Raw genomic sequence first — 10,553 nt, forward strand, 5'->3', positions numbered from 1 at the left:
CAGCTTTATTGAGCTGTAATTCACATACCATACAATTTAAGAATTTAAAGTGTACAACTCAATGGTTTTTGGTATACACACAGCGTTGTGCAACCATTGCCACAATCAATTTTAGGACATTTTCATCACCCCAAAGGATATTCTTTACACGTTAGCTATTATCCCCCAATCTCTCCATCTCCCCATTCCTAGGCAACCATTATCTACTTTCTGTCTCTGTATATTTGCCTATTCTGGACATTTCATATAAAATAATTTATACAGTATGTGGTCTTTTGTAATTGACTTCTTTCATTTAGTGTAATATTTCCAAGGTTATCCATATTGCATTATACATTAGTACTTCATTTCTTTTTATTGCTGAATAATATTCCTTTTTACTGATATTATCTATTCATTAATTGATGGACAGTGGGTTGTTTTCACTTTTTGGTTATAATGAATAATGCTGCTATTAATATTTGGGTACAAGTTTTTGTAGAAACATGTTTTCATTTATCTTGGGGTGGAATTGCTGGGTCATATTGTACCTCTGTGTTTGGTCTTTTAAGGAGCTGCCACACTTTTCCAAGGTGGCGGCACCATTTTACATTCCCACCATCAGTGTATGAGTGTTCCAGTTTCTCTACATTCTTATCAACACTTCTTATTTATTTTTTTGAATATAGTCATCCTAGTGGATGGTGAGTTGTATCTCACTGCTTTAGTCCTCTTGGGCTGCTGTACTAAAATGCCATAGATTGGAAGTCTTATAAACAACAAACATTTATATCTCATATTTCTGGAGGCTAAGAAGTCCAGGATCATGGTGCTGGCAGACAATGTTAATTGAGGGCTTCCTGGTTCATAGACAGCTATCTTTTTGCTTGGTCCTCATATGATAAAAGGGGCTAGGTAGCTCTCTGAGGTCTTTCATAAAAGCACTCTCATTCATGAGCACTTCACCCTCATGCCCTAAGCACCTCTCAAAGCCTTACTTCATACCATTACATTCGGCATTAGGATTTCAACATATGAATTTTCAGGGGACATAAACGTTTAGACCATAGCACTCATTGATTTGCATTTTTCTGATAGTGAATTATAGGTTTCATTTTTGTCCAGAATGTTAGCCAATATATATGCCCTTCAGGGGTAATATTGGACTTCTAAAATGCAAATTTGAATAATTTTATCCCTTTATAGTCTTTCCACCGTGAAAGTTCTTTGTTCATTTTATGTAATCTCTATTCCATAGTTAATGTCTTTCCCCTGGACTTGTCATGTGGTAATTAAGTTACAGTGTGTTTATTGTATTGCATTTAATTGTATTCTATTTATATATTGTATCATTATAGTGTATTGTCTTATCAGCTGCATCTTTTCTGGGGGCAATATATAATTTTCTCCAGGAAGACTGCAACTCTCAGAGGCTAAGGTCTATGCTTCTTGTTTATTTTGAGACCATTTCATAACTTAATACAAAGTTGAGCATGTAGAGTGCGCCCACCATGAATTTGTTTATTGACTAGTTCAGTTGATTGCTCGTTTTTGCTAGGCTAGTTTAAATGAAGTGTTAAAGCTAAAAAGATGTAAATGAACCAATATCCACAAAATATAAACTTCTTCAAGTATTCGGTAATTAGGATTTTACCAAATTAATTTTTTTTAATTCATAGCCTAACAGATCTTGATAATTAAGTACAATAGCATCCCTAAGATAAGAGGATTGGGATGATTCCCTGTGGAGGTGAGGGTGTTGGCACAATAAATGTAAATGAATTAAACTCACCTATTAAAATAACAGTCAAACAGGATAAAAAGGGGAAAAGCCCAGCAATATGCTCTTTACAAGAGATGAACCTGAAGTATAAAGACATAATGGGAAGGGGTCGTAAAATGAACTTCCTGGAAAATACAATAACAAAACCCAAAAAGCAATATTATCAGATGAAAGAGAACTTGAACTAAAAGACATTCACCAGGATAAAGAGGCATGTTTCTTAATGTCATAGATTGGAATCTTGGTCCCAATTTTTCACCTGCCTCTAAATAAAATTTGTTTTATTTTCTGTTATGCCCTGTGCTGATGTTTCATAGAGTTATGTGGGGAGTTTTCCTCATTTCTACCATTCGGACAAATAGAACTACATCCGTAGATTCTACTGGGGGGCATTTGGAGGCTTAACAGGAGGTATGTGAGCAAAAGTGGTTTTAAGGGTTATCAGTTTTCATTTGTTCGACTTTCATATGTACTCTAACAAAATTGATTTGCTTGGTAACTTATCTGTTTTCCTTTCCCGCTTCTCCTTTGAAAGTTCCTCCTTTTTCCATTTTATACCAAAGAAATGAAGACCTCTCATCCATCTTGAACTTATCACGCTGCTGTGCTCAGTGCTGTAAAGCCTCTGAGGAAGAGTGTGGGGAAAGGGACAAATTCAATTTGTCCCAGTTCAAAGGGACAATTGGTGTTAGCAAAGTCTTCTTCAATCTAGGAACCATAAGCACTACCCCTAATTCATCTTATTCAGATAAACATTTCCAATACATTTTTCTTTTTATGTTTAGTAAGTACTCACCAAAATTTGTGAAATGTTTTTATTGTCTTGGTCAATTATTTACTACTAATACTTTTAATGGTAATTATTATTATTTATTATTATTATGTACTACTGATAGTTATAACAATATCTCACTCCAGAACGAAACTTACAATTCTTAGATGTTTACGATCACAGGCAATAAACATCAATTTGAATTTATAGACATATTTTTGTAGCAAAGAAGTATGGTAAGGTGGTCAAAAGTACTTTTGACATAAAAAAATATTACTTTAAAATTATATTCTGTTGATGCTGAAGGGGAAGTCACATGAAATAATCATTCCAAGAAGAAGAAGCACCATGACAAATTTTTATAATTTAAGAAAAACTTGTTATGTGTTTGTTCATTTATTAATAAAATAGATGATGGTATTGAATTGATGATACCTATATCCCACCGCCTACATTTAAAACAGTAATGTTAGTATTTATACTATCCTGGACATTACATTCTTTGCAGCTATTTAAACTATGGTGAAAAAGACATTTTATGAGTCAGCCTAGAAATTTACAAAGGGGTACATACTTTTTTTCCAATTTTTTTCATGGGGTATTGAGGAAAGAAAGAACAAAGTGAAGAATATTGATATAGTCCAAGGTAAGGTACTTTCCAACTGTACAGGCTTTGTTTTGTAACTTACTTTCCCCATTATATTAATTTTAGTCCTGATTTTATCTGAAAAATCTGGTGTTGGGGGAGGGTGAGGGAGGAAACAAGTATCCAGTCTGAGCACAATCTGCTGCTGAAAGTCAGAAGATGCTCCTCACTGATTCCAGGGAATCTGTGTGCAGTCGTGATGGGTGATGACTTAGAGGGGTGGGATAGCGAGGGTGGGAAGGAGTCACGGGAGGAAGGGGATATGGGAATATATGTATAAATACAGCTGATTCACTTTGCTGTACAGCAGAAACTGGCACAACAGTGTGAAACAATTATACTCCAATAAAGAGCTTTAAAAAAAAAAAGAATTCTGGAAGGAAATGGGTAGGGTCATTAAGGAGAGTGTAATGACAGACTATTTCCAAGAGTGTGAGATGGGTAAGGAACTGCCGACAACAGTGGAGGCCATTGCAAAATACAAGCCTGAAGGACAGGGAGAAGGGCTGATGATCAGAACCCAGAAGCCACCTAACGGTGTGACCTTTGGAAGACAAATACAGCTATTGGTGGGTTTTGAGTGAATAAAACCCAGATTAATTCTCCCATTCTTTGATCTACTGCAGACGCCCCCAAACAGCCAAACCCAGCTAGAAGACGGAAGGTGGTGCGTCCTAGGTGCAGTCCACAAAGCCAGGCCTCTGGGGCACAGAGCAGGGTGGGGAAGGATGGAGAGTATATTTGAAAAGCATTTGTTGAATATCCAGTGTGGTGAGAAGAACAATAAACTAGAGCTGTAAGAGGTTGTCAGTGTAAGAGAAACTTGTGTCTTATAGCTAAATTGCTCCCAGGTTTCTAAAGGAACTAAGGGGTATTATGAAATGAATGTTTATTTTCCTCCCAAAATTCATATGTTGAAGCACTTACCTCCACTGTGATGATATTAGGAGATGGGGCCTTTGGGAGGTAATTGAGTTTAGATGACGTCATGAGGGTGGAGCCCCCATGATGGGATTACTGATCTTACAAGAAGAGGAAGAGACAGCAGAGTTTACTCTCTCATCTATGTGAGGATACAGTGAGAAGGTAGCCATCTGCAAGCCAGAAGGAGGGCCCTCACCAAGAGCATGACCATGCCAAAACCTTATTCTTTGACTTCCCAGCCTCCAGAACTGTGAGAAAATAGATATATGTTGTTTAAGCCACCCAGTTAATGGTATTTTGTTATGGTAGTCTACAGGACAAGGGGTCTAGAGGTTTTAAAGCTACCCTCCTCTGTATAGCATGTACACATTTCTTACCTGAGAGTCAGGACCCTGATGAAGTATAGGGGCAACAACAACTTTTAAGGTAGACATGGTATGAGCTAATAAGGGGATTGAAAGAAAAGGAAATGAACAGTTTTGTTTCATTTTCTGGGGAGTCTCCTTTATCACTCAATAGTAATATTTCCCTTTTTTGTAATGGTTTCTTCCTCTCCATCTTTCCAAACAGTAGAAGCATAGCTAAGAATTTATATATGTGTGTGTATATATATATATATATATATATATGTGCATGTATGTGTGTGTATATATATGTGTGTGTGTTTCTAAATATTGATTATTAATTAATTTTATTGAATTTTAACTTAAAAGTAGGTTTTATTTCAAAATGTTTAGAAACATTTTCTATATCTATATTACTTCAAAATTTTATGCAATAGGGTCAAAGCTATGTGGTTCAAAACTATATTTAACTTGTTTGATTTAGAACTTGTGTAATTCTGCTAGATTAAACTTTTAACACTATTCTAACATTTGTTGATTTACAAATAGATAATTTTAAAAGAAATAAGTAAGGAAATTATGATTTCAACATACCATTGAAATAGAATCAATGATAATATGATGACTTTATTTGTTCTTGAGTAAATATTTGTTCCTTTCTTTTTCTTTACAAAAAAAAATTTATTAGAAGTTAAAGAAACTAGTGTTAAGAAGACTCTCCCATCATGAATATGGGAATATTCTTTCTCCATAGAAGGAAAGAGAAACAAAAGATGTATTTGTGAGGATGTATATTCTAGCCCTCTTGTGCAGTTGGAAGATGTGAATAATGGTGGCATTGAGGCAGGATACGGTTGAAAAGCAGGAACAGCAACTGTTAGGACAGTTGGTGGAAGAGTTATTCTGTTGAAAGCAGAGGATCTACTGAAAATTTTGTTTATGAAAAGAAATTGTACATATTGAGGGAAATATCATTCTGGTCTTATTTCAAACTAATAAAAAAGAACAGACTTATAACCTGGAAGTAGTGGGGACCTTAACTGCACATCTTGGAATCATAAAAGCAAAGAAATTGTTTATTGGGAAAGCAGATTGCAGGAAGGAGAAGCTGAGTATGATCAACTGACTAGAAACAGCTAGACACAATGAAATATCGCAATTGGAGTGGAAAAGAGTAGAAACCTAAATAAATCAATGTCTACTGCACATTGAATTATGATACTAAGCAAGCATGTCTGCATTAAATGGAACAAAAAAGACATAAGGAGAAATGAAACAGGGTTAGAAAGTCTAGAAATTAAAACAAAATGAATCTTGAGAAAATGGTTAGGGACAAAATTACAAAGTAGTGGAAGGCAGAGGTGGTTTAAAGCTGAATGCAGGGCAAGATGATCAACAAAAGTGAAATCATCTGCCTTCTAGAATGGGGGAATGTAGGCAAGCTAACCAAAGCTAGAGAGAAGGCTGAACAGCCAGGGTTGTGTTCTACTTCTGTCTTATCTGTCAGGGAGAAATAAAAAAAAAATTAGAGAGAAGTTGTTGAAGCCTCAGTGAAGGAAGAGAAAGTGTGATGGTAAAGGCGAGAGTTTACAAAATTGTTTATTTAATTAATTTATTTATTTGTGAGTAATAATTTCAAGTGGTAAAATGCACAGATCTTAAGTGTAGAGTTTGATGGATTCTAATAAATGTGTACACTTAGGTAACCATCACCTCAATCAAAATTAAGAATATTTTTTAAAAAAGAGTATTTCTATTATTCTAGAATGTTCCCTAGTGCCCCTTTCCAGTCAATCACCATCCACTCTCTCCTGCTGAGGAAATGTGAGTTCTGATTTCTATCACCATAGATTAGTTTGGCTAACTCCTGCACCTTATATAAATGGAATCCTATTAGCATGTAGTCTTTTTGTAAGTTTTCTTTTGCTTAGCATAATATTTGGATAGTTACCCATGTTGTTATAAGAAGAGTTGTGTTTGAGGCCCAGCTCAAATAATCTGATTATGTGAGCACCACACAGAAGTCTAGAATCATGAGGGCAAGAATCTATTTTGTTCAATGTCCCATCTTCAGTACCTGTAATACAACTCAATGCATAGTAAGTTCTCAATTTCTCAAGTGTAAGATGAAAATAAAAGCAATAATCTCCTTTATCCATGTGTAAAGGAATTTGTGAGGCGTAAGTGAGGAAAAGTATCTTAAATTGTTTTGCAAACTCTGTATTATTTGCTGAAGATTACCTTTTATTACAAATAGGCCAGGAGTTCCTTAAAGACAGCAATCATACATTACTGAACTTCAGATTTTTCACATCTAGCACTGGTTAGATATACAATGTGTAGTCAATTTATGTTCCTTGAGTAAACTTCAGTTTTTTTATGAGAACCTCAAGTTAATCTGTGCAGCTTTGGGGGCAACCAAATAGAATCAATGTTCCTGAGTGTCTAGTAGACACTTTTTTAAGTATGAAGTACCCCATGTAAGCAAATTCCTACTTGGCAATAAGAAATTCTGAGAGTTCATACTGGGTTAATGTTGGGCCTGCTGGACTGGGAGAGGCTCAGAGAGACAGGCTGGCTATGGAGCTGGAGGTGCACCAGACTGAATCCTCTAGAAACAGATGCCCATGTGGGATTATATACTAGATGTGTAAGAGATTTATTGGGAGGAACACTTGTAGGAGAAAAAGGAAAGGAAGCCTAGAGGTGGTGGAGAGAATTATCAGATCACAGTGCAATGTAAAGAAAGGGGACAGGAAGAGTTGCTTCGGAAGAGTCTCAGACTGCAGGAGAGTTGTAAGAAAGCTTGGGCTGTCCTCAGTGAGAAGTGTGGTCTCAGCAGAAACAGGGTGGTGAATTCAGAAAGCAGCAGCTAGGGCCATCTCCCCATAGCAAGAGATCTGAGTGGTGCATTTTTCAGGGCCGCAGCAGGCTTTTGGTGTGTACAGGATTAGAAGCAGTATTCCACATTACACTGATGGTGGAATGAGGCAAACCTGGTTTAATCTACCCACTGAGAAGAATGGTAAATTCCTCTGAATTAGTAAGGAAGAATGGTAAACTGGAAGCACAGATTAAGGAAGAGCCAGTCTTTTGGGATTGAAATAAATGAAGTAGGGAGTGACTAGAAGAGACTCACGTGTGTTTTAGGCTGAGTGAAGTTAATTAAACAATGAGATGCAGAATATACTTAATTATATAGAATCTGAATCTTCAGATTATTTTCAATGTTTCAAAATGATTGCACATTTAAAAAATGGTTGGTGGAATGTGCTGTATTAGAATCTGGAGAAAGGACATCAAAGAGCATTTAAAGGGGAAATATCACAAATCTATTCCAATAGTATGAGAAAAGAGTTAAGTAGAAGCTTGGTGAAGAAAGTCCTAAAAAGTTAAGGGAGGTGTTTTGTTATTTCTATCTTAAGTTCCTGCTAGTACTCACTTGTAGTTAGTTACATTTCTTAGAAAATTAATACATATCTTTTATATTTTGTTGACGTAGAAGCTTATCATCCCCTCCCTTCAAAGTATTTGCAGATGCAGGTTTGATCACATACCTTTGATTGTGACATTTATGTACTCCAGGTTGTGATAAGTGATTTTATAAGGCAAATTCATCTAATCATACCCAAGAACAGGAGATTCTCTGGTTGTGCTCTTGTCCTCCTCGTTCTTAGAGTAACTGTGTGATGACCTCTCTTGTCATAACCTGATCTTGTCAATTAAATTAATTTGTTTTTTAGTATTAATGTACTAAGCTTACTCACATTTAGGAGAAAATGCATTATCTTAAATTTCCATTTTCTTGATTTACTTAAATCTGTGGGTGAATAAATGACTATAGTTTTTTGGGGAGTTACTTTTTATCAAATTGTGGGTAACAGTAATAGGAGAAGCTTTATTTCAAAGATTTTATGAGTTGTAAATTTTCTGTAAACGGTGTAAATGCTTTGCAAAATTGATGTTAGACAGTCTTCTTTATATTTTACATGGCATGGTAGATTCTAGTATTTATCTACTTTAATTATTGGTATTGTAGAATTTATTATGGGTTCTCCAAAAGTTAGTTTCTCTTACATATTTTCTACATTTTTAAAATCTTCTAACTTGTGCTTTATGTAACCCATTATAATCACTTGTATTAAAATGACACCTTATTGTGCATCTAAATTGCTTATTCTAAGTGTCTTAAAATAGTAATTGAGATTTTCACAATGTGAAAGAGATTTAAAAGAAAAATACATTATAAATATAAAATATATAGGCATTGTTTTGATGGCCTCTGAAATTTCAATGAGTATTTAATGCCCTATGAAAGGGTCTTTTTCACTGTCTGGATTGGGATGCAGTGTTTATGGAATATAAAACATCCATAACCTCTCTCCTGCCCCCAATCCACACACACACACACACATCAGTGTGTCTATGATCTGTTGGCATGCATGGAGCTTTTTGTTTTTCCCCAAGCTCTGAGTTTGATTGAAGAAGCAGTCATAGAAAATGGGGTGAATGGGAAGAGGGAAGGGATGACATGGTATATATTCCTAGCCTGACTCTTTGCACTAGAATTGAGACCTTGGGATTAGAGGGGAAAAGCTAGAAGCTGGAAGAACTGTTTTCTTAAAAGGTGTAAAATTCTGGATATATTGGAGCTACTTTGGGACCCAGTCTCTCAGGCTCTTTGTGGAGTCCAGTCCTGCTCTGACATCCCAAAATTTAATGGCTTTGAGAGCTTCAGGATTCAGCAAGTGGCACAGATTCTGGGTTGGTGCACATCATCAGTGGGGGCATTCAGTGAGGCTCAGTGAAATGGGAGAAAAGAGGATGTTGGACGCCACTAGGTGACTAGAGCTAATGAAAATAGCTATTGGTCAAATGAAAATATTGGTGGCACCCATTTGGGAGTGGTAGAAATAATCAGAGAACACTTTAACTAGGTTAGCATTCTTAATGGAGCTGTCACATTTTGAGTATGTATATGTGCATAGGTACACTTTGGTAAAACAAAGTGGTAATTTGTACTATAATAAGAAGTTTATATAGGTGTGTGTATAACTTTAAAATTATGAATTTATTTGGAGTAATAAAGTTATTATATAATGACTTTCAAATTAATTTCAAATAGTTACTTTTTTTTTTGTCTAGGATGTATGGGACTTTCAAGCTTAATGTTTAGTCAGAGGTGACCATCCACAACCAGTTATGACAGTAGATGTTTGTGTTGAAACATTTAAAAAGTAATTACAACACATTGCTTCAGGTAGTAATTTCTAAAAGAAGTTGCCATATAAACTCCACTTAGTCTGAGTCTATACACATACAGTCCCACCCAGGCATAAATCCTGTACCAGCGCTATGTTAAACACAAAGTTTCAAAGAACAGCTCTAACCTCCCACAGTAAACAATTCAGAAACTGTACAAATTAATGAAACAACTGTTTCTAGTGTTTGGAGAATAGGCAGCATAGAATTGTGATCCTTGTAAGAAAGGAAGCAACTGTGAACCATACAATCTTCTTGGTTCTCTGCGGTCAAAATCAAGGGGGATGGAAACTCAAACAGATCCTGGAAGCCTTGCTAATTTGAGAGGATGGAGATGAGAGTCTGGGGAGGCTGAGGCAGCCAGAAGTTACAGAGCAGAGTTTTGGAAAGTGGGCACTTTATAAGAAAAGAACTCCATAAATCTGCATGGAGTCACCTTTAGTCTTCATTGAGTACTAGGCTGCCCACGTATAGAATAAAGCTCCACAAAGATGGAGAAAGAATGACTATGGGTCTGTAAGTGGAAGCATTCAGAGCTCACGAAGGGGAGAAAGATATCTGAGCTCTGGTCATCCAGAATGGAGAATTCTCAATGATTACCTGGGAAGTTTGATGGAGACCCCAGGAGTTTTGCCTTAGAAGTGAGAGTGAACCAGCATTGCAGTGGATGCTGTTATAGACCCATCCTAGCAAAATGTGTAAACAGACCTCAGAGGTAATGCAACTGATCTGCAAGTTATTTAACTCTGTACAGGAAGAAAGCAATCCAAACACTTAACGACATAACACTCACAATATCCAGGATCCAATAAAAAATTAATAAACAAACCAAGAAGAAGGTAA

This window comes from Hippopotamus amphibius, chromosome 4 (assembly GCF_030028045.1).
Source record: "Hippopotamus amphibius kiboko isolate mHipAmp2 chromosome 4, mHipAmp2.hap2, whole genome shotgun sequence".
Lineage (NCBI taxonomy): Eukaryota > Metazoa > Chordata > Mammalia > Artiodactyla > Hippopotamidae > Hippopotamus > Hippopotamus amphibius.